Source organism: Eriocheir sinensis, chromosome 9, assembly GCF_024679095.1.
Source record: "Eriocheir sinensis breed Jianghai 21 chromosome 9, ASM2467909v1, whole genome shotgun sequence".
Taxonomy (NCBI): Eukaryota; Metazoa; Arthropoda; class Malacostraca; order Decapoda; family Varunidae; genus Eriocheir; species Eriocheir sinensis.
In genome coordinates this window covers 17,771,050-17,793,858 of record NC_066517.1, presented here as the reverse complement: position 1 = coordinate 17,793,858, position 22,809 = coordinate 17,771,050, and the positions used below count along the sequence as shown (strand labels likewise).

General features: G+C 44.7%; 1 protein-coding gene across 1 annotated transcript in view; it reads left to right on the top strand.

Moving 5' to 3' along the window:
* LOC126996293 (G-protein coupled receptor GRL101-like) overlaps positions 1–22,809 on the top strand; it is a 222,614-nt gene that overhangs the window by 163,684 nt on the left and 36,121 nt on the right. The window lies entirely within an intron of this gene.

Below are 22,809 nucleotides of genomic sequence, written 5' to 3'. Positions count from 1 at the left end.
CCCAGAAGCAATTTACATGTAAACGTTGCAACATTTTAGGTCGCAACATTTTCCCTCCGTCCTCCTCCTGGTGCAGATTATGTTTAAATGATTTTCCAGCTGTGTGTGTGTGTGTGTGTGTGTGTGTGTGTGTGTGTGTGTGTGTGTGTGTGTGTGTGTGTGTGTGTGTGTGTGTGTGTGTGTGTGTGTGTGTGTGTGTGTGTGTGTGTGTGTGTGTGTGTGTGTGTGTGTGTGTGTGTGTGTGTGTGTGTGTGTGTGTGTGTGTGTGTGTGTGTGTGTGTGTGTGTGTGTGTGTGTGTGTGGAGAGAGAGAGAGAGAGAGAGAGAGAGAGAGAGAGAGAGAGAGAGAGAGAGAGAGAGAGAGAGATATGAACGTATCTTACAGGTCCTTCCTTGAAAACACACACACACACACGGTCCCATTAAAAGTCTCACTTAATATTTCACGATTTCCACAGTTTTCCTTATTTATGATTTGGCCCGTTATTCTTGTCTTCTTGTTTTCTTCTTTTTTCCTTCTTTTCTTCTTCTTCCTCTTCTTCTTTTCTTCTTTTCTTTTTTTCCATTTTTTTCATTTTTCTATTCTTCTTCTTCTATCTTCTTTCTTCTTTTCTTCTTTCTTCTTCTTTTCTTTTTCTTTTTTTTTCTTCTTTTTCTTTTTTTTCTTCTTATTTTTCTTCTTTTTTTTCTTTTTCTTCTTTTTCTTTTTCTTTTTCTTTTTTTTCTTTTCTTCTTCTTCTTCTTCTTGTTCACATCGTCTTTTACTTTTACTTCGTCTTTTTCATACGTTCTTTTTCATTTTTCTTTTTCCTATCTTTACTTCGTATCTTCTTCCTACATCTGCTTCTTTTTCTTCCTCAACTTCTTCACCCGGGCGGGACTCGAACCAGTGTCCTCCTGGACGCGGTGCCCACATGCTAACCACTCAGCCACCGCCTCCCCTTGGTGATCTTGGCCTTGGCACCTGCACCAGTTGGGGAGGCCTTGTCTGACAGTGGCCGTGGTTGGAGGCAGCATGGACAGTCTAGCAGCAGCTGAGGTGGCCGAGGAGGGTAACATTGGCGGTAGCTCAGTGGCATTCTTACACCCCTGCAGCCACATTTCTTGAACTTGTGGATGTGACTGCTGACTGGCCCAGGACTCATGCTCTTCGGCTCAGTAGCAGTGGCGGCTGGCCAGGCAACTTGAGTTGTTTGTGGTTTAGGGTGTTGTCTAGACTCTAGACTTACAATGATGAGATAGACAAACACTAGATGGTCTGTATATTCTTTGGGAAGCAAACTGAATATGAATGTGTATGTGCAGAAGTACTTACCTAGTTGTAGTTTTACAGGGTCTGGGCTTACGCTCGTGTGGTCCCGTCTCCGTATCTGTATTTGTCCAACTTTTCCTTAAAGTTTTGCACACTCTTTGCCGATACTACATCCTCACTTATTCTGTTCCAAACCTCTATATTTCTTTGCGGGAAGCTATATTTCTTTATGTCTCTCAAACATCTTCCCTTCCTCATTTTTTTACTGTGTCCTCTTGTGTTCCTGGTGTTTATTCCTTCTCTTAGTAGTAACTCCTCATTGTCTACTGTATTAGGTCTCCCCTTTCTCTTCTTTGTTCCAGTGTCGGTAGGTCCATATCCTTTAATCTTTCTTCATATGTCAATCCCTCAAGTTCTGGGACCATTTTTTGTTGCCATCCTTTGTATGCTTTCCTGTTTTTTTTATGTGTTTCTTCTTATGGGGACACCACACCACCTCTGCATATTCCAATTTTGGTTTAATCATAGTGGTTATTAACTTTTTCATCATATCCTTGTCCATGTAGTGGAATGCTAATCCTATATCTCTCACCATTTTATATGTATCACCGAATATCCTATTAACATGACTTTCAGGCTGTTGATTATCTTGTATTGTCACTCCCAGACCTCTCTCTTCTTGCACTTTCTTTAATATTTCTCCATCTCCCATTTTATATATCCATTTTGGTCTCCCTTCACTCTTTCCCATTTCCATTACATGACATTTCTTCACATTGAATTCCATCTCCCATTTCATACTCCATTCCCAAATCTTGTTCAGGTCATCTTGCAGAATTTCACAGGACTTCTTTACTGTTTCTTATATGTCTTTGCAGTTTTGCATCATCTGCAAACAGGCTCATATAACTGTTTACTCCCTCTGACATATCGTTTACATATACTAGGAAAAGTAATGGTGCCAATACCGATCCTGGAGGCACTCCACTCTCTACAATTCTCCATTCTGATTTCATGTCCTTTACTACTGTTCTCATCTCTCTTCCCCTTAAGTAACTTTTCATCCATTTCATCATTTTCCCTTTCAATCTCCTTTTTTCTCCAGCTTCCATAGTAGTTTTTTTATGTGGAACTTTGTCGAACGCCTTCTTCAGGTCCAAGCAAACGCAATCAACCCATCCGTCCCTTTCCTGTATTATGTCTGTCACTCTTGAGTAAAAGCTCAGTAAGTTTGTTACACATGAGCGTCCTTTTCTAAAGCCATATTGTTTACTTGTGATTATATTATGCTCTTCTAGAAATCTCGTCCATTGTTTCGTTATCACTTTCTCACATATTTTACATACTATACTGGTCAATGGTACAGGTCTGTTGTTCAGGTTTTTTTCCTTTTTTCCACTTTTGTATATCGGGACCACTTCAGCCTCCACTACTCCTTTGGTACTTTACCAGTTGTTATTGAGCATTTTATGATATCATATACCGGTCCAACCAGCTGATTTCTGCATTCTTTCAGTAAATAACCCGAGACTCCGTCCGGTCCAACTGTTTTCCTCTCTTCCAGTTCCTCCATCATTTTATATATCTCCTCTTTAGTTACTATGACTTCTTCCATTTGAACATTCATCTTGTCATCTTGTGGTTCGTTGAATTGTGATTCTTTTGTAAAAACTTGCTGGAACCTTTTGTTTAGTAGCTCAGGCATGTCTAGGATCTTCGATTGTAATATTCCCATTGTAATATTCCCATTACTCAGTCTTTCTATTGCTTCCCTTGGTTTGATTTTTCCATTTATGAATCCATAAAACAGTTTAGGTTCTTCCTTGCACTTTTCGACAATATCCTTTTCATATCCTTTCTCTTCTTCTCTCCTTATTTTCATGCATTCATTTCTCGCTTTTAATTTTTTTTTATTTCTCTGATTCTTATTTCTTTTCAATCTCTTCCACGCTTTGTCTCTTTTTCTTTTGCCTTAGCACATCTTGCATTAAACCAATCCTCTTTTCCTTTTTCTTTGGGTTTATATTCTGGTACATATTTCATAACTCCTGATTTATACGCCTCCATAAAAATATCATACTTTTCTTGCACCTCTCTTGTTCTCATTAACTCTTCCCAGTCTAGTTCTCCATAGTATTTTCTGAGATTTTCCATGTCTGCCTTCCTATAGTTTAACCTGTTTCTTTTATATGATTCATCCCCCTCACTTCTTTCCTCCTCTGTTTCCATCTCTATTATTACGTGATCACTCTTTCCCAGGGGGCACCCATACCTTAATTCATTCAACAAGTGCATTCCCTTTGTTAACCCCTTCACTTTGGCAATGCCGACGGGCAAGGATAGACAAGATAGACAGAGATGAAAATTATGATGTAATCTATCTTGATTTTAGTAAAGCGTTTGACAAAGTTCCTCACCAACGACTGTTGCTTAAATTACAGGCTCACGGAGTAAAGGGTAAAGTTTTGAACTGGGTCAAGGCGTGGCTTAGCAATAGGAAGCAAAGAGTGCAAATCAATGATAAAAGATCTGACTGGGGATGTGTTACGAGTGGGGTTCCACAAGGCTCGGTATTAGGTCCACTTTTGTTTATTATTTATATCAGTGACTTAGATACAAGAGTTAGTAGTGACGTCAGTAAGTTTGCAGATGATACCAAGATCGGTAGAGTAATTGAGTCGGATCAGGACACTAGTATTTTCCAGGATGAACTAAACAGATTGTATGACTGGGCGGATAAATGGCAGATGGAGTTCAATGTAGGGAAGTGCAGTATTCTGAGTGAAGGTTGGAACAACCCCTCTCACAACTATTGCTTAAATGACACTCTCATAAGCAGGTCTGGGTGCGAGAGAGATTTAGGGGTCTTAGTGAGCTCTGATCTCCGTCCAAGGGCACAATGCATTCAAGCTAGAAATCGAGCAAATAGGGTACTGGGATTTATTTCAAGGAGCGTAAGCAACAGAAGCGCCGAAGTCTTCCTCAAACTATATTTAGCATTAGTTAGACCTCATCTTGACTATGCGGCTCAGTTCTGGTCACCTTACTATAGAATGGATATCAAAATGTTAGAATCAGTGCAGAGGAGGATGACTAAGATGATTCAGGGGTTGAGAAACTTGTCATACGAGGAAAGACTCAAACAGTTAAACTTGCATTCTCTAGAAAGGCGAAGGGTGCGTGGAGACATGATCGAGGTTTATAAATACATGAAGGGCTTTAATAAGGGAGACATTCATAAGGTTTTGTTGGTAAGAGAACCGGGTAAGACACGAAGTAATGGGTTTAAACTGGATAAATTCAGATTTAACAGGGACATAGGCAAAAATTGGTTTACTAACAGGGTTGTGGATGAGTGGAATAGGCTTAGCAGTCATGTGGTGAGTGCCAATACAATTGTCACATTCAAAAATAGATTAGATAAATTCATGGACAGCGATATTAGGTGGGGTTAGATACACGGGAGTTTAGGGTCAAAGGAGCTGCCTTATATAAGCCTACCGGCCTCTTGCAGACTCCAACGTTCTTATGTTCTTATATATATATATGTTCTTAAAACTTTTCCTTCTCCTCCTCCTCCTCTTCTGCCTGACCACATACTCCCTTGCGGATTAGCCACGAGGAAAATTCCCGCATCTTATCCCGTCCTCCACCACTTCTTAACATGCACTCCGCTCCCTTCCAACGCTAGTCAAGCCTCTTTCCGCTCCATCCGTCCACCGACCTGAGCTGACCTTGGCCTTCCTCCCTCTTTCCTTTGACCGATCTCCCTCTCTCTCCTTCAAGCTCCCTCTCTTTTATGATCGACCCTCTCTTCCCTTCAAGCTCTCCCCTCTCCCTCTCTTACACACACTCAGTTTAGAAAGAGCGGACGTGGCAAGGTTAACAGAGTGGTGGAGAGTGATGCTTGGAAAGGTGAAGTTGTGTGGAAGAGATGAAATTAATGTTTTTTTTTTTTTCGTCGTTAATTGGATTGCGTTCTGAGAAGTGAGTGATATTAGGAACTCGAGTCGCCTCTTGTCAAGAATGTAATATGATGGTTTTTTTTTGTTTATTCATTTTTGGTGAGTGCACTGCAAATTTAGATAGATAGATGGATATATATATATATATATATATATATATATATATATAGAGAGAGAGAGAGAGAGAGAGAGAGAGAGAGAGAGATTCTTTTTGTCTTGTGAGTATGAGTAGTAGTGGTGGTAGTAATAGTAGTAGTAGTAGTAGTAGTAGTAGTAATAGTAGTAGTAGTAGTAGTAGTAGTAGCGGTGGCAGTGGTAGTGAAGGGGGGGGTCAGCGGTGGTTTGCCTCGTCCCTCCCTCGCACAATGGAATATTCTGACCTCTATTATCATGATCCTCGTTTTCCTTCCTTCCAGCGGGCGAAGTTCTCAGGCGGCAGGATCACGCCCCCCAGAGACCTTAATTAAATTTTCTGTGTCCCGCCGCGGTGCGCATTGTACCTACTGTTTTCCTACGTGATTCTGCTTCATGCACTGGGTCTTATTTTAGTAATGTCTTAAAGATTATTGTTAGTGGAGTCCTACTTGTTCGGGTACGTGTTCCTCTTTGGCCTCATTAAAATAGTGTGAAGATTTTTTATTTTTTATTTTAGGTATTTCGTTGGGAGAACTAAAGTCAGACACAAATATGAAGTGCGATTGGGTGGCGCCCGAGCCTCTCCACAGCGTTGCAGCATCACCCGCAATGCATTTTCTCTCTCTCTCTCTCTCTCTCTCTCTCTCTCTCTCTCTCTCTCTCTCTCCTCTCACACACCCACCCAACTATTTAGTATTTGAAATTGTCTGTTAAGTATTCTGCATACATTAAATAAGACATTATAGTGATATGAATGTGTCGCTTTTTAAAATAATATCAATGATTTGAATAAACTCCATGACACATGACATTGTGGCTTTTCGAATGACAGCCACTCCGACGGCTGTCATTACTCCGAAGACTGAGTTTGGCAGAGCTGTGATTAGGGGACTCCCCGAGCGGCCGAGTCCAACCATACTTCATAGCTGATTCGGTGATGTTTTTTTTTTTTTTTTTACAGCAATGGAGTCAGTTCAAGGGCATAAAAAAAGGAAACAAATATGAAAACAAAAGCCAGCTAGTCACTGCTCCTGAAAAGAGTCAGAGGAGTGACCGAAAGATAGGTCATTTTCGGGAGGAGGAGGAGTCTCAGTTATTGATACATTTTCATCCTTGACCTATGACCTCAAGATTGCGATAAAGGATATTGTTAGCGGGGTTATGCTTGCTCTGCTCTACTATTAACCTTTGACTTGTTCCTGTTGTAATGTTGCCGAAAATATAACCATTATAATACTGGGGTTGTGTTGTCTCTTGTACGTCTTAATCCTTGACGCATTACCTCAATATCCTCGGCAAGATCAGTTGTGAGATTGTTTGTTGTTGTCATTCCTCCTGTAGGGTTGTTGTGTTGCCCTGTTGTGTTGCCGGAAGAGAACATTACGACATTATCATTATTAGCTTTGCAGTGTTCAGTGGTCACAAGCGTCTCAGATTACCGGCGTTGTGACCACCTGAGCTGCGAGTGGACATTAGCGTTACCATATTAGCATACTCAGCACACTGTATTTCCTATTTTTTGACCCATAACTATCGCAAAAACACACCAGTAATCCGCGGTTTTAGCAATAACTGTAATCTAATATCGTTACTTGGGTGTGCACGATAGTTTTGTGTCTGAAATCGATAAATGTAGTGTTGTGAGTACGATAATGTGCTAACGCTGGTGACAGGTGTGTGTGGGGCAACGGTGCCAGATTGTCGTACTCAGCCTCCTTTGTTTGCCGATTTCCGACCCAAAAACCGCCTCCTCGACCCCAATAACTGCCTTCATATATAGCTATCGTTAAAATGGTTAATTATTGGTGCTTTTGGCAATAGCTATGGCTCAGAAACCGGTAAATACGAGGCTCTGAGTACGATAATCTGGCAACGGTGGTGTGGGGGAAAGGTGCGTGTGTATGGGGGAATATGTGTGTGGGGGAAGATGTGTGGGGGGAAGGTGTGAATGAGGAACCACCTGCGGGGCTCACCTATATATCATCTTTCGCATCTGCTCATCTTTCGCACCTGAAGAAATCAAGGACGCTCCGCATGACAAGTCCAATTTTCCAGGCACACGGTTTGCGATTTCTTATTCCTGGCGCAGATTTCTCATATTCGATTCATTCCCGCGGCGGAGCGTCTCGTGAGTTCTTGTAGAGTTAGTAAAACCTCGACTTGATAAAGGGGGATGGAGGAGGCTCGCCGGGTCACGTAGCACTCAAATTTGCGTCATATTAAACTTCTTCAAAACAGACCGCGGCGCCTCAGGGTTCGTCCGCCTCGAGTCTTGGGTCCGTGAGTGATAAGGAGATGGCGCTGCTAATGACTTTTTTTGCGCGTGCCTGAGAAGTTATGAATACCTGTGCGAGGAGGAATGCCGAGACGTAGAAATCCAGGAGAGAGAGAGAGAGAGAGAGAGAGAGATAAATAGATAGATAGATAGATAGATAGGTAGATAAATAGATATATAGATGAAAACAACAGATAGATAATGCATACGAAAAACAGATATAAAGTTGTCTTCCCACACCTTCTGTAAACATTTCCCGTCAACACAAATTAAAAAAAAATAATTACTCGAGAGGAAATCTACAAAATATCTCAATACTCACAAAAAAAAAAAAACTTACGGACAATCTCCTTACCTGCAATTTACCTTTAATAGTTACGCTACTTTAAACTTTCCTCCACTTACCAGGGGTTTAAAAAATAATACTTAATTTCCTGTGTCAGCGAAAAATGAGGAAACACGACTTCACTTTGAAATTTTCACTTTTATCACCTTGCAATTCTCAGGAGTTCAAAAAAGAAATTATTTACCTGCCTCACCGAACAATGACGAAACGAGACTAATTTTTTTTCTCAACTTTGTACACATCTTTTTTTATCACCTTTCACTTGTCAGGAGTTGAAAAAAAAGAAGTATTACCACTCTCACCAAATAACAAATCACGACTTCAATCAATTTCAAATCTTCTATCTTCGAATACAACCTTTTTTTTATCACCTGGGGCTCCTTCCGTGTTGGCGCAGGTGAAATTTCTTGGCTTCATTATGATTTGGGTTCACTTTCCGGAAGCGTGAACATCGTCAGGTGAGAGTCAATCAACGCCACACATTCGCCTGTCAAGCAGAACAGATCGTCTCTTTTAATATGACCTCTTTGTACCCGCCTCCTTCCCCCCCTCCTCTTTTCCTTGGTTACTCTGCTAATTGGTAGAGAGAGAGAGAGAGAGAGAGAGAGAGAGAAAACAGTGATTCATACTTGTGGAGAGGATACTACGACAATAAAAATAATTACTACCACTACTACTACTACTACTACTTCTACTAATACTAATACTACTACTACCACTACCACTACTACTACTACTACCACTACTACTACTACTACCACTACTACTACTACTACTACTACTACTACTACTACTACTACTACTACTACTACTACTACTACTACTACTACTACTACTACTACTACTACCACTACTACTACTACTACCACCACTACTATACACTACACACTTGTTACAGTGTAAAGCATTGATGTTCTTGTTCGTTTCCCTAAACTCTTGAGGTAACGAGTTTGCAGGAAGGGAAAGGCTGCGACACAAGCGGTGACCACAACGTTTACCGCGTCCGGCGTGAGTACTTCATCAGCCCGTCATCGTCAGCCATGTTGCCAGGAACTTGGACATTTCGTACCTACATGAACATATAAAGCAAACCAATCACGGGGAAGCATTGCAAGGCGACATTGCTGCGTGTAAAGCCCCGGTGTTAATTAAGGAAACAGTGCAGGGACGAGCAGGCACAAGGGGGCCCATGGCGGCAGAGTTCCCGCCTTCCACATCATCTTTCATTCACATCTCAGACTTTTACACAAACTGCGACAACGGCTTTCACAGAGTTTATAAAATATTATAATATTTCGGCAAACGTTTCCAACGCCTCCAAAAGAACTGAGCCTTGAGGCGGACGGGAATGTTTCTCGCGCGGGGTCCGAAGAGGAGGAGGCTGCTGGCCCTGGCCCAGCCGAGGAGCAGGCCGGCGACACCTTCGCGGAAGGGGCCTCCTCCACTGCCCCCTCGTCCCGGGACATTGCGTTACTTAGACGCCCGTGAACAATGCGTCCGAAAACGATACGCCCGTAAGCGATGCGAAACACGTAAACGATGCGAAACACGTAAACGATGCGAAATACGTAAGCGATGCGAAACACGTAAGCGATGCGAAACACGTAAGCGATGCGAAGCACGTAAGCGATGCGCCCGTAAACGAGATGAAACTCGCAAAGTAGAGGACTCAGCACACAAAACACAAGACTCAGCTCACAAAACACAAGACTCAGCACACAAAACACAAGACTCAGCACACAAAACACAAGACTCAGCACACAAAACACAAGACTCAGCACACAAAACACAAGACTCAGCACACAAAACACAAGACTCAGCACACAAAACACAAGACTCAGCACACAAAACACAAGACTCAGTCACCTCAAATAACCCAAAACGAGGTGGGTGGGTGAGTGGGTTGGTGGGGAGTGTGGAAAGAGAGGGGGGGGGGGAGGGGGAGGGATTTCGGTGGGTGGGTGGGTATTGGTTGGGAGGCAAGGAGGAGAGAAGGGGCATGGAGGTTTGCAGTGGGGGTAGGTCTTTAATAACTACCATCCCGCTCACCTACCAGTAATAGCTACCTCCCTACCTACCAGCCTGCCTACCAACCTCCCTCGCTCCCTGGCTCTCTCCCACCACGCCTGCCTGCCATCCTACCCGCCCACTTGCGAACCTGCAACACACCTCCCTCAAAACTCACTGACTGGCACACACAAAACACAAGACTGAGTCCATTAAAAACACACTGACTGCCACACACAAAACACAAGACTCAGCACACAAAACACACGACTCAGTCACCTCAAATAACCCAAAACGAGGTGGGTGGGTGAGTGGGTTGGTGGGGGGTGTGGAAGGAGAGGGGGGAGGGAGAGGGATTTCGGTGGGTGGGTGGTATTGGTTGGGAGGCAAGGAGGAGAGAAGGGGCATGGAGGTTTGCAGTGGGGGTAGGTCTTTAATAACTACCATCCCGCTCACCTCCCTCCCTCCCCTCCTACCAGTAATAGCTACCTCCCTACCTACCAGCCTGCCTACCAACCTCCCTCGCTCCCTGGCTCACTCCCACCACGCCTGCCTGCCATCCTACCCGCCCACTTGCGAACCTGTAACACACCTCCCTCAAAACACACTGACTGGCACACACAAGACTGAGTCCACTAAAAACACACTGACTGCCACACACAAAACACAAGACTGAGTCCACTAAAAACACACTGACTGGCACACAAAACACAAGACTGAGTCCACTAAAAACACAGTGACTGGCACACAAAACACAAGACTGAGTCCACTAAAAACACAGTGACTGCCACACACAAAACACAAGACTGAGTCCACTAAAAACACAGTGACTGGCACACAAAACACAAGACTGAGTCCACTAAAAACAGTGACTGGCACACAAAACACAAGACTGAGTCCATTAAAACACACTGACTGGCACACACAAAGCACAAGACTGAGTCCCTCAAAACACAGTGACTGCCACTCACAAAGCACAAGACTGAGTCCCTCAAAACACAGTGACTGGCACACTCAAAACACAAGACTGAGTCCACTAAAAACACAGTGACTGGCACACAAAACACAAGACTGAGTCCATTAAAACACACTGACTGCCACACACAAAGCACAAGACTGAGTTCCTCAAAACACAGTGACTGGCACACACAAAACACAAGACTGAGTCCATTAAAAACACACTGACTGCCACACACAAAACACAATGGGCATGTTTCTATCGCGGGGTCCGAAGAGGAGGAGGCTGCTGGCCCTGGCCCAGTCGAGGAGCAGGCCGGCGACACCTTCGCGGAAGGGGCCTCCTCCACTGCCCCCTCGTCCCGAGACATTGCGTTAGTTAGGCGCCCGTGAACAATGCGCCGGAAAACACGACGAAACACGTAAACGATGCGAAACACGTAAGCGATGCGAAACACGTAAGCGATGCGAAACACGTAAACGATGCGAAACACGTAAGCGATGCGAAACACATAAGCGATGCGAAACACGTAAACGATGCGAAACACGTAAACGATGCGAAACACGTAAACGATGCGAAACACATAAGCGATGCGAAACACATAAGCGATGCGAAACACGTAAACGATGCGAAACACGTAAACGATGCGAAACACATAAGCGATGCGAAACACATAAGCGATGCGAAACACGTAAACGATGCGAAACACGTAAGCGATGCGAAACACGTAAGCGATGCGAAACACATAAGCGATGCGAAACACATAAGCGATGCGAAACACGTAAGCGATGCGAAACACATAAGCGATGCGAAACACGTAAGCGATGCGAAACACATAAGCGATGCGAAACACATAAGCGATGCGAAACACGTAAGCGATGCGAAACACATAAGCGATGCGAAACACGTAAGCGATGCGAAACACATAAGCGATGCGAAACACATAAGCGATGCGAAACACGTAAGCGATGCGAAACACATAAGCGATGCGAAACACATAAGCGATGCGAAACACATAAGCGATGCGAAACACATAAGCGATGCGAAACACATAAGCGATGCGAAACGCGTAAACGATGCGAAACACATAAGCGATGCGAAACACGTAAGCGATGCGAAACACGTAAGCGATGCGAAACACGTAAGCGATGCGAAACACGTAAGCGATGCGAAACACATAAGCGATGCGAAACACGTAAGCGATGCGAAACACATAAGCGATGCGAAACACATAAGCGATGCGAAACACATAAGCGATGCGAAACACGTAAGCGATGCGAAACACATAAGCGATGCGAAACACGTAAGCGATGCGAAACACATAAGCGATGCGAAACACGTAAGCGATGCGAAACACGTAAGCGATGCGAAACACATAAGCGATGCGAAACACATAAGCGATGCGAAACACATAAGCGATGCGAAACACATAAGCGATGCGAAACACATAAGCGATGCGAAACACATAAGCGATGCGAAACACATAAGCGATGCGAAACACGTAAGCGATGCGAAACGGTTTTCCCCTCGGTACTTTCCCTCGGTTTTCCCCTCGGTACTTTCCCTCGGTTTTCCCCTCGGTACTTTCCCTCGGTTTTCCCCTCGGTACTTTCCCTCGGTTTTCCCCTCGGTACTTTCCCTCGGTTTTCCCCTCGGTACTTTCCCTCGGTTTTTCCTCTCGGTACTTTTCCTCGGTTTTCCCCTCGGTACTTTCCCTCGGTTTTTCCTCTCGGTACTTTCCCTCGTCTTTCCCCTCGGTATTTTCCCTCGGTTTTCCCTTGGTATTTTCACTCAGTTTTCCCCTCGGTACTTTCCCTCGGTTTTCCCCTCGATACTTTCCCTCGGTTTTCTCTCGGTATTTTCACTCAGTTTTCCCCTCGGTACTTTCCCTCGGTTTTCCCTTGGTATTTTCCCTCGGTTTTCCCCTCGGTACTTTCCCTCGGTTTTCCCTTGGTATTTTCCCTCGGTTTTCCCCTCGGTACTTTCCCTCGGTTTTCCCTCGGTACTTTCCCTCGGTTTTTCCCTCGGTACTCTCTCTTGGATTTTCCCTCGGGTTTTCCATCGCTTTACAGATACACACCTTCTACACCTTCCCCCCCCCCCCCCCCTCTCACACCCTCACACATATACCCCGACACATTGCATCTCCTTAGCACATCCCATAGTCATCCCATCCTTCTAGTTTTCCTGTAGACAGATAGAGCTTCTCACACACAGACACACACCTTACACACCTTCCCCCTCTCACCCCCCCCCCCCAACACCGGCATACTACACTACTTTAGCATATCTTCCTCTCTTTACTAAATACACAAATAGAGTTCATTTTGCTTTTCAGTTCTCATTTATTTTCTTCTAGACAAGTACCGCACGATCTTACTTCTCACCTCCTTTCCTCACCACCTCCTCACCTCTCTCTCCCTCCTCCCACCCACACACACCAACACACCACACCTCTTAAGCATATCCCATAGTCACCTCACCCTCCTAGTTTTCCTATACATTATTTCGCTATTAGTGCTCGTTAGACTTAATATTCTTGCTTACTGAGAAGATGATCCGTTTTGTGCAAGGATTCATTAGCCAGCCTCTCCTTGAATCCTTTTGTTCTTAATCAGCTTGTGGTGGAAATCGGTCCCTCATCTTTGTTCGTTAATTTTCCAATACTTTTTTTTTTTTGCTCTAAACTCTAAAGGCACATAACAGCATCCCCTTAACTATTTTTGTTCTTCATCAGCTTGTCGTGGAAACCCGTTGTGTGTGCTCGCTTTTATACTATAACCGCGCACACCCGCCGCTCAGGTAGGATAAACCGCTTCATACAAATTAGAACAGGTATCCTTTATTATGATGTCCAGGTGTATTCAGCGTGGTGTAGATGTACCAGGTAACGAGGGTGATGCGGAGAGAAAGGACGAGGAGGAGGAGGAGGAGGAGGGGGAAGAGGATGCTGGGGAAGATGACGATGGTGCTAGATAAGGGCGGAGATGAAAAATAAGAAGTAGGGAGAGATAGAGAGAGTGACGGAGATGATAATGAAGATGAGTGGAGATGAAACGTTTAGTAAGAGATAAGGAGGAGAAGGGGGAGTAAAGAAGTAGGAATAGGGGGAGGAGGAGGTAGAGAAAGAGGAGGAGGAGGAGAAGCAGGAGTAAAGAATTTGGAAGAGGGGGAGGAGGAGGAAGAGAAAGAGGAGGAAGGAGAGGAAGCAGAAGGAGGAGTAAAGAAGTAGGAAGAGGGGGAGGAGGAGAAAGAGAAAGAGGAAGAGGAGATGGAGGAGAATCAGGAGTAAAGAAGTAGGAAGAGGGGGAGGATGAGGAAGAAGAGGAAGGGGAAGAAAAAGTGGTGGAAAAGGAAGAGGAGGTAAAAGAGGAAGAAAAATCAAAATTGAAAGTCGAGAAAAATAAGGAGAAAAGGTAAAGGAAGAGCAAGAAAATGAAGAGGAAAAGGAAGAGGAAAAGAAGGAACAAGAGGAAGAGAAAGGTACAAATAAGGAAGCGGAGGCGAAAAACAAAACATTACCAAAGAGGAAACACAAGCGAGCGGGACACAAACAAAACTCTCCTTGCATAAAATCACAACAAAACTTGCCCCGCCGACAATCACAGTAATGCTCTTTTATAATCGACCCAGTGAGCTGCAGAATAGACTAGGGAAGCGATCTGATGGGTCACGGTGCGCGGTGGTATGTACGCAGGAGTGAGTACATTTAGATTGCTTTTTGCGTCAGTGAAGAAGGGATCGGAGCGGATTTTAATGAGGTTCTTTGTCTTGATTGGCTACTTAATCCTCCTAAAAATAGACTCAGTGACGCCTGGCTCAATTTGAAAAGGTGATGTGTTATGAGAGGAGGAGGAGGAGGAGGAGGAGGAGGAGAAGGAGGAGGAGAAGGAGGAGGAGGAGGAGGAGGAGGAGGAGGAGGAGGAGGAGGAGGAGGAGGAGGAGGAGGAATATAGAGAATAAGACGTACCCAGGAGATACGAGAATTAAAATAAGAGGAAAACGAGGGAAAGGCGGAATAGAAACCGGATGAAAACAAAAGGGGTGGAAATAGATGAAAGAGGAGGAAGAGGAGGAGGAAGAAGAGGAAGACGAAGATACAGAATAAGACGTTTCCCAGAATTAGGAGATAAGCGAATGGAATAAAAAGTGAGGAGGAGAAGGAGGGAGAGGAATAGCAGTCTAGTAAAAAATTAAAACAAATTGGAAGGGGTGGAAGGAAACGAAAGACGAGAAGAACGAGTTGGAGGAGGAGGAGGAGGAAACATGGAAACATGGAAGTGCAGACAACAGAAAGCCTATTGGCTCATTACGAGGTTGCCTGCTTTGGTGATTTAATCTGCTCGATAGCCACTTGGGGCCCGGGGAGCAGATGAAAGCACCTCGACATTGAGGAGCAGATGAAAAGCACCTCGATATTGAGGAGCAGATGAAAGCACCTCAATATTCAGTTCACTCCTGACGCAGCGAAGTGACGGTCGATTCTATATTTGAAGGAGTTGATGGTATTCGCATTTACTACTTCTGAAGGAAGATTGTTCCAGTGACGGATGACTCGGTTTGAAAAGAAACTCCTTCCGATGTCTGTGTTACATCGACTAGACTGAATGGGTAAACCGTTATTTCTAGTTCTTAGGTTGATTTTCAGTTCAGGAATTTGGAATAATCGACATTATTGAATTTTTTCATATACTTGAAGACTTGAATCATATCCCCTGGCAGGCGTCTTTTCTCCAATGTAAAGAGATTGAGTCGCTTGAGTCGTTCCTTGTACGGTTGAACCCTTAAGGTTGGTGTCATCTTCGTGGCGCGTCGTTGAATCCTTTCCAGTAAATCAATGTCCTTTCTGTAATTAGGAGACCAGAACTGTACTGCATACTCGAGGTGCGGTCTTACCATGGAATTATACAGGGCTAGCATCACGTCTGGCGTTTTACACTCGAAGTTCCTCGCTATGAACCCGAGCATAGTGTTGGCTTTGTTGTAGGCTTTTTTACAGTGATTCGCGTGTTTCAGGTCACTGCTGATAGTGACTCCAAGATCCTTTTCCTCCTGCATCGCTTGCAGAAGTTTCCCATTCATGATGTAGGTGTAGTTACTATTTCTGGACCCAATGTGCATGACTTTGCATTTGTCAACATTAAAGGACATTTGCCATTTTTCCGACCATTCGATAATGTGATTGAGGTCTTTCTGAATGATTTCGCAGTCGGTCTTTGTGGGGGCCTTTCCACCCACCTTGGTGTCATCAGCAAATTTCGATATTGTTGATTTCAGTCCTGGTTCGAGGTCGTTGATATATATGATGAAGAGAATGAGTCCCAGCACTGACCCTTGAGGCACTCCACTAGTGACTTGAAGCCAATCGGAAGGCTGTCCGTTTAGTAGTACTCGTTGTTTTCTGCCGGTGAGCCAATCTCTTATCCACGCGATCAGATTGGCTCCAATGCCCGCCGAATGCAGTTTCTTAAGGAGTCGCTCGTGCGGTACCTTGTCGAAGGCTTTCTGAAAGTCTAGGTATATAACATCACTGGGGATGTGGGCATCCCAGTTCTTATATATACCTTGGAAGAACTCTAATAAATTCGTTAGGCAGGAGCGCTTGTTTCTGAAGTCATGGTGGGTGTCGGAGATTGCATTATTGTCTTCTAGAAATTTGACAAGTTTGTCTCTAATAATCTTTTCGAGTATTTTTCCTGCCACTGATGTCAAACTTATGGGCCTGTAGTTTGATGCAACGCTTTTGTCTCCTTTTTTGAAAATCGGTGTTACGTTCGCCATCTTCCAGTCTTCCGGGACCTTGTTCAGTTGAACAGACTGGTTGAATATGTTAGTGAGTGGCTGAAGTATTTGTTGTTTAAGCTCTTTTAATAACCGCGGGGACAAACTGTCGGGTCCCGTTGACTTGTTCGTGTCGAGTTTGTCCAAATACTTTTTCACTTCTTGGTCGCATATTGAGTCAGTTTTCAGGGACGTGATTTCCCTCGGCTGGTCAGGGCTCTCGGGAATGGTTTCGATGTTCTCGACTGTGAATACGGATGCGAGGTTACTGTTGAGGATTCTGGCCATCTGTTTACTGTCCTGAGTTACAGATCTAGTCTCATCTGTCAGGGGACCAATATTGGATTTTACTTTCTTTTTCGATCTGATGTATGTGAAGATTTTTTTTGAGTTTGTTTTGATGTCACGCGCTATTTGTTTTTCGTAGTTGCGTTTACTGCTCCGAATAAGGGTGCGACAAGCTCTGAGGCTGTTGTGGTAGAGTACGGGCTTCGGCCGTGTCATTTTCTTTCATCAGGTTATAATTCCTTTTTTTTTAAGTTTACTGACCTTTTTATTTCTGTCGTCATCCACGGTGGATCAACGGTACCATTTGCTCGCCTGGGTTTCGTAGGCACTGTAGCCTTCTCTACTTGCAAAAGCTTATCTTTGAAGTTGTTCCACACGTTGTCGATTGCATTGTCGGTTAGGTGAAGTTGATCCCAGGTTGCAGAGGGAAGCAGCTCACGGGCTAGGTTGAAATTTGCTTTTTTGTAGTCTGGTATCACTGACGGATTGTCTACGAGTTTGTGACTTATGTTGACATTGAAACGGATTAAGTGGTGATCGCAACCAAAAAAAATTTCACCAACTTCACAGTCGCAAATGAGGTCGGGGTCGCTTACTAATACCAGATCAAGCAGATTGTTTTCTCTTGTCGGTTGAGTTACAACTTGAGTGAGGAACGAATCCTCCACCATTTCTATAAGCCTGTTACCCTCTTGATCTCCAGTCATCAATCCCCAGTCAATGTTAGGGCAATTTAGTCCCCAATTATTATTGCTTCTTTGCTTTGCGTTAAAGAGTGAAGCTTTTCGTACAGGGCAGTGTCGTCGGCTGCCTGTTGTTTTTGAGGCCTGTATACGGTCGCAAGTGTTAGTTTCTTATTATTCGCGGTTATTTCCACATAGACGGAGTTGTAATTCTCTGCGTCCTGTTTGTCTGTTTTTATGGCAGGGAGCGTACTTTTTACGTAGCAAATTACTCCTCCTCCTTTCTTGTGCAATCGATTTTTTTGGAAGCTTTCTTACCCGGGAGCTTTTGTACCCGGGAGGAACACAAAGGAAGAACAAACAACAACAGACCTGTTGGTCCTTACGAGGCTGTTTGTGACAAGCTACACTAACTGTCTAATCAAAGGTGGAAGATGAAGGATAGCAAGGGCGAAGGCTCCTCCCCACCCCCCCCATCCCTCCAGCCAAAGCTGGCAGGAAAGGAAAGAGAACCATGCAGCATGGAAAAACTGCATGGAAATTATATAGGAAAGAGGAAAGAACTACCATTACTGCTACCACTAACCTGGCGATAAAAACGGACAAGGACACCAGTATTCGAAAGAACTTAACGTTATTATGACAATGAATAATATCTTAGTTGCTTGGTGGATTCAAAATACTTGTCTAATCTATTCTTGAAGGCCGTAACTGTTGTACTATCAACGACATCACAGGGTAGAGAGTTCCAAACATTAACAACTCGACTGAAGAAGAAGTGTTTGGCTTCGTGCGCCGAGAATCTTTTACCACTTATCTTGATATTGTTATTTCTTCTTGTTTTATTTGATCGATCAATTGTAAAGTAATCTTCCGCATTTATATCACTGAATCCTTTGAACATTTTAAACACTTCTATTAGATCGCCTCGCATTCTTCGTTTTGATAGGCTGAATAAATTTACTTTTTTAAGCCTTTGTACATACGATAAATTTCTCAACCCAGGAATCATTTTTGTTACTCTCCGTTGAACCCGTTCTAACTTTTCTGTCTTTTCTGTAATAAGGAGACCAAAACTGTACACAGTACTCTAGATGGGGTCGAACCAGCGAATTATACAGTTTTAATATTACTTTTTCCGATTTATTATTAAAGACTCGTCCGATGAAGCCAACCAATTTGTTTGCGGTTTTAACTACCTCTGAACAATGCTTTTAAAATTCTAGGGGTAATTTAGTCTGGACCAGGAGCTTTGCTTACTTAAATTTTTTCAGTTGTGCGTAAAATGTCGCTTTCTACGGTCCTTCGGACGGAGGAGGAGGAGGAGGAGGAGGAGGAGGAGGAGGACGAGTTGGAGGAGGAGGAGGAGGAAGGATTCAAGAGACAGACAATGATCGAGGGTTCCGTTTTGCCCTCTTCTCTCTTAATAAAGCGTGGCCGATAATGAGCTTTAGTTCGTACCCTGAGAAGTGCCGTATCGAAGGAGAACTTTATCATTAATTAAGGAGCGGCTGGAGAGACGGACGAAGGGGCGAACCGGAGCCTAATTAGGATGCCGGGCAGCAGAAGTGGACATGCTGGCGCGGTGTTGTCCTGGTGGAATTAGAAAAAAAAACGTTATCTCGTTTCTGCTGTTGTTGGTCCATCTACCGAAGGGGGGGGGGGGGAGGAATGTGTGTGTGTGTGTGTGTGTGTGTGTGTGTGTGTGTGTGTGTGTGTGTGTGTGTGTGTGTGTGTGTGTGTGTGTGTGTGAGTGTGTTTTGAGGATCAACTATGTATAATTCTAACCAAAAGTCCAGCGAAAAAAGGACAGCGTTTCTTTTTTTTTTTTTCTTTTTGTCTTCTTTTCCTTCATGTCTTGTCTTTTTTTTCTTGCCTTTCTGCTTCCCTACACTTATTTTTCATCTTTTCTCTCCCTCTCCCTTCCTCCCATCCATTATTCCTTCTTTCCCTCCTTCCTCCTTATCTACCTTCCTCTTTATCTGTTCCTTCCTATTTCCCTCCCTATCTTCCGTCCTTCATTTCTACTCCCCACATTTAGTTTTTCATCTCTCTCCCTCTCCCTTCCTCCCATCCATTATTCCTTCTTTCCCTCCTTTCCCCTTACCTTCCTTCCTCTTTATCTATTTCTTCCTATTCTTTACCTATTCTCCCTATCTTCCGTTCCTTTTTTCTACTCCCCACATTTAGTTTTCATCTCTCTCCCTCTCCCTTCCTCCCATCCATTATTCCTTCTTACCTCTCTCCCTCTCTCCCTTTTTCCTTTTATATTTTCCTTCCCTCTGTTTCTCCCTTCCATCTTTCCTCTATCCCTTCATTTCATTCTGCTTTTCTTCCTTTACCCATTCAAGCCGTTCATTAAATTTGAGATATTTACCAGAGAACGAATCCTTATCATCCTCAGTGACTCCTTACACACCTACCTTGTTCTCGTCTCTGCTCATTCATGTCATAGTCATTCTTTGGGGAGCCTCGCACGGGCCTCGATCTCCCACCCACTTCCCACGACCCCCTCCACTCACTCCTCGACAACTCTACTCAACACATTACTCCCTGCGTCTCTCTGTCTCCCCTGTGCACTCCTCAGCAGCTTAGTGTTTCAAGGATGACAGGGCCATTAGGAACACTGAACCGATTTTCGAAGTATTAACACACGGGTGAGCAAATATTAAATCCCTCTGTTAGTGTTTCCATTTTTTATTTTACTCGGTTTCCTCCTCCTCCCCTTCTTTCCTCTCTCGCTTATTCCACTCCTTCTTCTTCCTCCTTCCTCCTCCTTCTGATCATGATTCTCCTAATGATCTTAATATAAATCCTCTTTTTCTTCTTCCGCCTCCTCCTCTTCCTTCTCCGCATCTGCCTTTGCCTCTCCTGCTCCTCCTCCTCCGCCTCTGCCTTCTCCTACTCTTCCTCCCTGTTTCCCTTCCCTTCTCCTCCCCTTCCTCCTCCTCTTTCTCCTCTTCCTCCCTCTCCTCCTTTTGACAGCAGCCATACAACAACCTTGGATACAGCTTCCCCACCAAACACCTATAGCATGCGTCTACAGCCTTACTAACTAACTAACTAACTAACTGCAGTCTTGTAGGAGGGAGGAAGTGTGAAGGGCGTCCTTAGTCTCCCTCTCCTCGTCTCCCGTTGTGCTGTAGTTTTGGAGAGACGAGAGTGAAGCGAGAACAAATTCTTCACCAAGGCAGCGGGGATTGGTGCGTGCCCTAGTGACCGTGAGGGAAATCTTCGCCGCCCAGCCAGAGCAACAGAGCTTCACAAAAATACGCACCGAAGTGAAACATTGAAAAGTCAGGTAAACAAAAGGCCTCAAATTTAGCCTCGTACAACTTCGCCGAGGCCTTACCAGAGCGCCTCGGCGACCATTCCGGGACCCAAAGCAGCTCCGTCAGTCTGGATATAAGTCACTGGAGATAGCGAGCGTGTGCCGCAGGCGTCGCTGGTCCTAATGCAAAGCCACAGTGTTTGCCGAAGTCCCACCAACGCCACATTTCCATCAGCATAAGGAAAAGGAAGAGGGTGCCTAGTGCTTGCTTCAGCCCCGCCAGCACCACATTTCCATCAGCATAAGGAAAAGGAAGAGGGTGCCTAGTGCTTGCTTGAGCCCCGCCAGCACCACATTTCCATCAGCATAAGGAAAAGGAAGAGGGTGCCTAGTGCTTGCTTCAGCCCAGGCATAAGAAAAAGGAAAGGTGCCTTGCTGCTGCCCCCCCTTCCCTGCCACATTTCAGCACCAAGAGGAAAGGGAAAGAGGTGCCTGCTGTGTGCTTCAGCCCCCCCATTTCACCACATAAGGAAAAGAAGAGGAAAGGAAAGGCTGTGCTAGTGCTTGCTCAGAGCTTCACACACCACTCATCCACATAAGCAAAAAGGAAGAGTGAGGTGTGAGTGCTTGCTTCAGCCCCGCCAGCACCACACTTTCATCAGCATAAGGAAAAGGAAGAGGGTGCCTAGTGCTTGCTTCAGCCCCGCCAGCACCACACTTCCATCACCCATAACGTTAGAGGCCTGTGTGTGTCTTTGGTCCATATTTGAAAGCATTTCGGGGCTTCCACATCCACATTTAGCAAGACTTTCGTTGAGGTTGTGGGTATTTTCATATGTAATTTTATTGGTCTAGCGATAGTTTGACAAGGTTTTTGCCCCATGAACGGGAAATACACTCATGAGAACCCAACTAATCTATATAGCCTTTGGAAATTATTATTAAAGCCGCAAGCGACTTAGTACCACCACATGCTCATCACTGAGGGTACCGCCTGGAGACGCGTGAAACTCGTCTACTTAGTCGGCCTGGCTTACTCGAGGCTCATCGTTAGCATGTAATTATACGTTTCCGGCAGCTAATCCTGCTACCACGAGGCGGACTTGGCACCCCCGCCCCAGAGAGACTCACTTAAGCCACCTGGAGCCTCTTGAGCCCCCGACAGATGGGGTTGTCGGCGATTACCCGAGAGGCTCTGAATATTCCACGTTTCATGCAAATACTCGTAAACGGCCGTCCATCTCAGATCTGAGCGGCTGCTGCCTTCCCGCCCACTCCCGCTCAGAACATTAACAACAACAACAGTAGCAGCACCAATAGCGGCAACAGCAACTTCACTGTGCTTAATGTTCGCTCCCTGAGCTCCGTTGAGACTGCAGGCAGTGCTCCCCATGGCTTGAGAGAGGACAGTCGTTGCAGTACATGCCCTGCACCGGCCAGCAAGGCGGCGGACATAACAGCGGTTTCAAGCAGGAGTCACCAAGCAGGTAACTTTTTTGGTGGAATCTGACGGTGTGCGCCGTATTCCTAGGCCTGTGCTACACCGAAACTGTGCAAGACGAAAACCGTGGAAACAATCGCAACACAACTCCCACAAAAGTAATCACGACACAACTCCCACGTAAAGAGGACAAGAGAAATTGCAAAAGCGAAGTTTTTATTTTTCTGTCACGGAAGGCCGCGTCAACGAGTGATATGTAGCCTTTTCTTCGGGTATTTTAGATTTTCATCGTAGCATATTGGTTGTGAAAGAAGTAGTTCGTTGGCGTTACGGAATCTGAGGGAACTGATGAGGCGGGTGGACTTTCGTTCCTTATACAAGCACAAGCAGAGCGTCAGACAAGCCCAG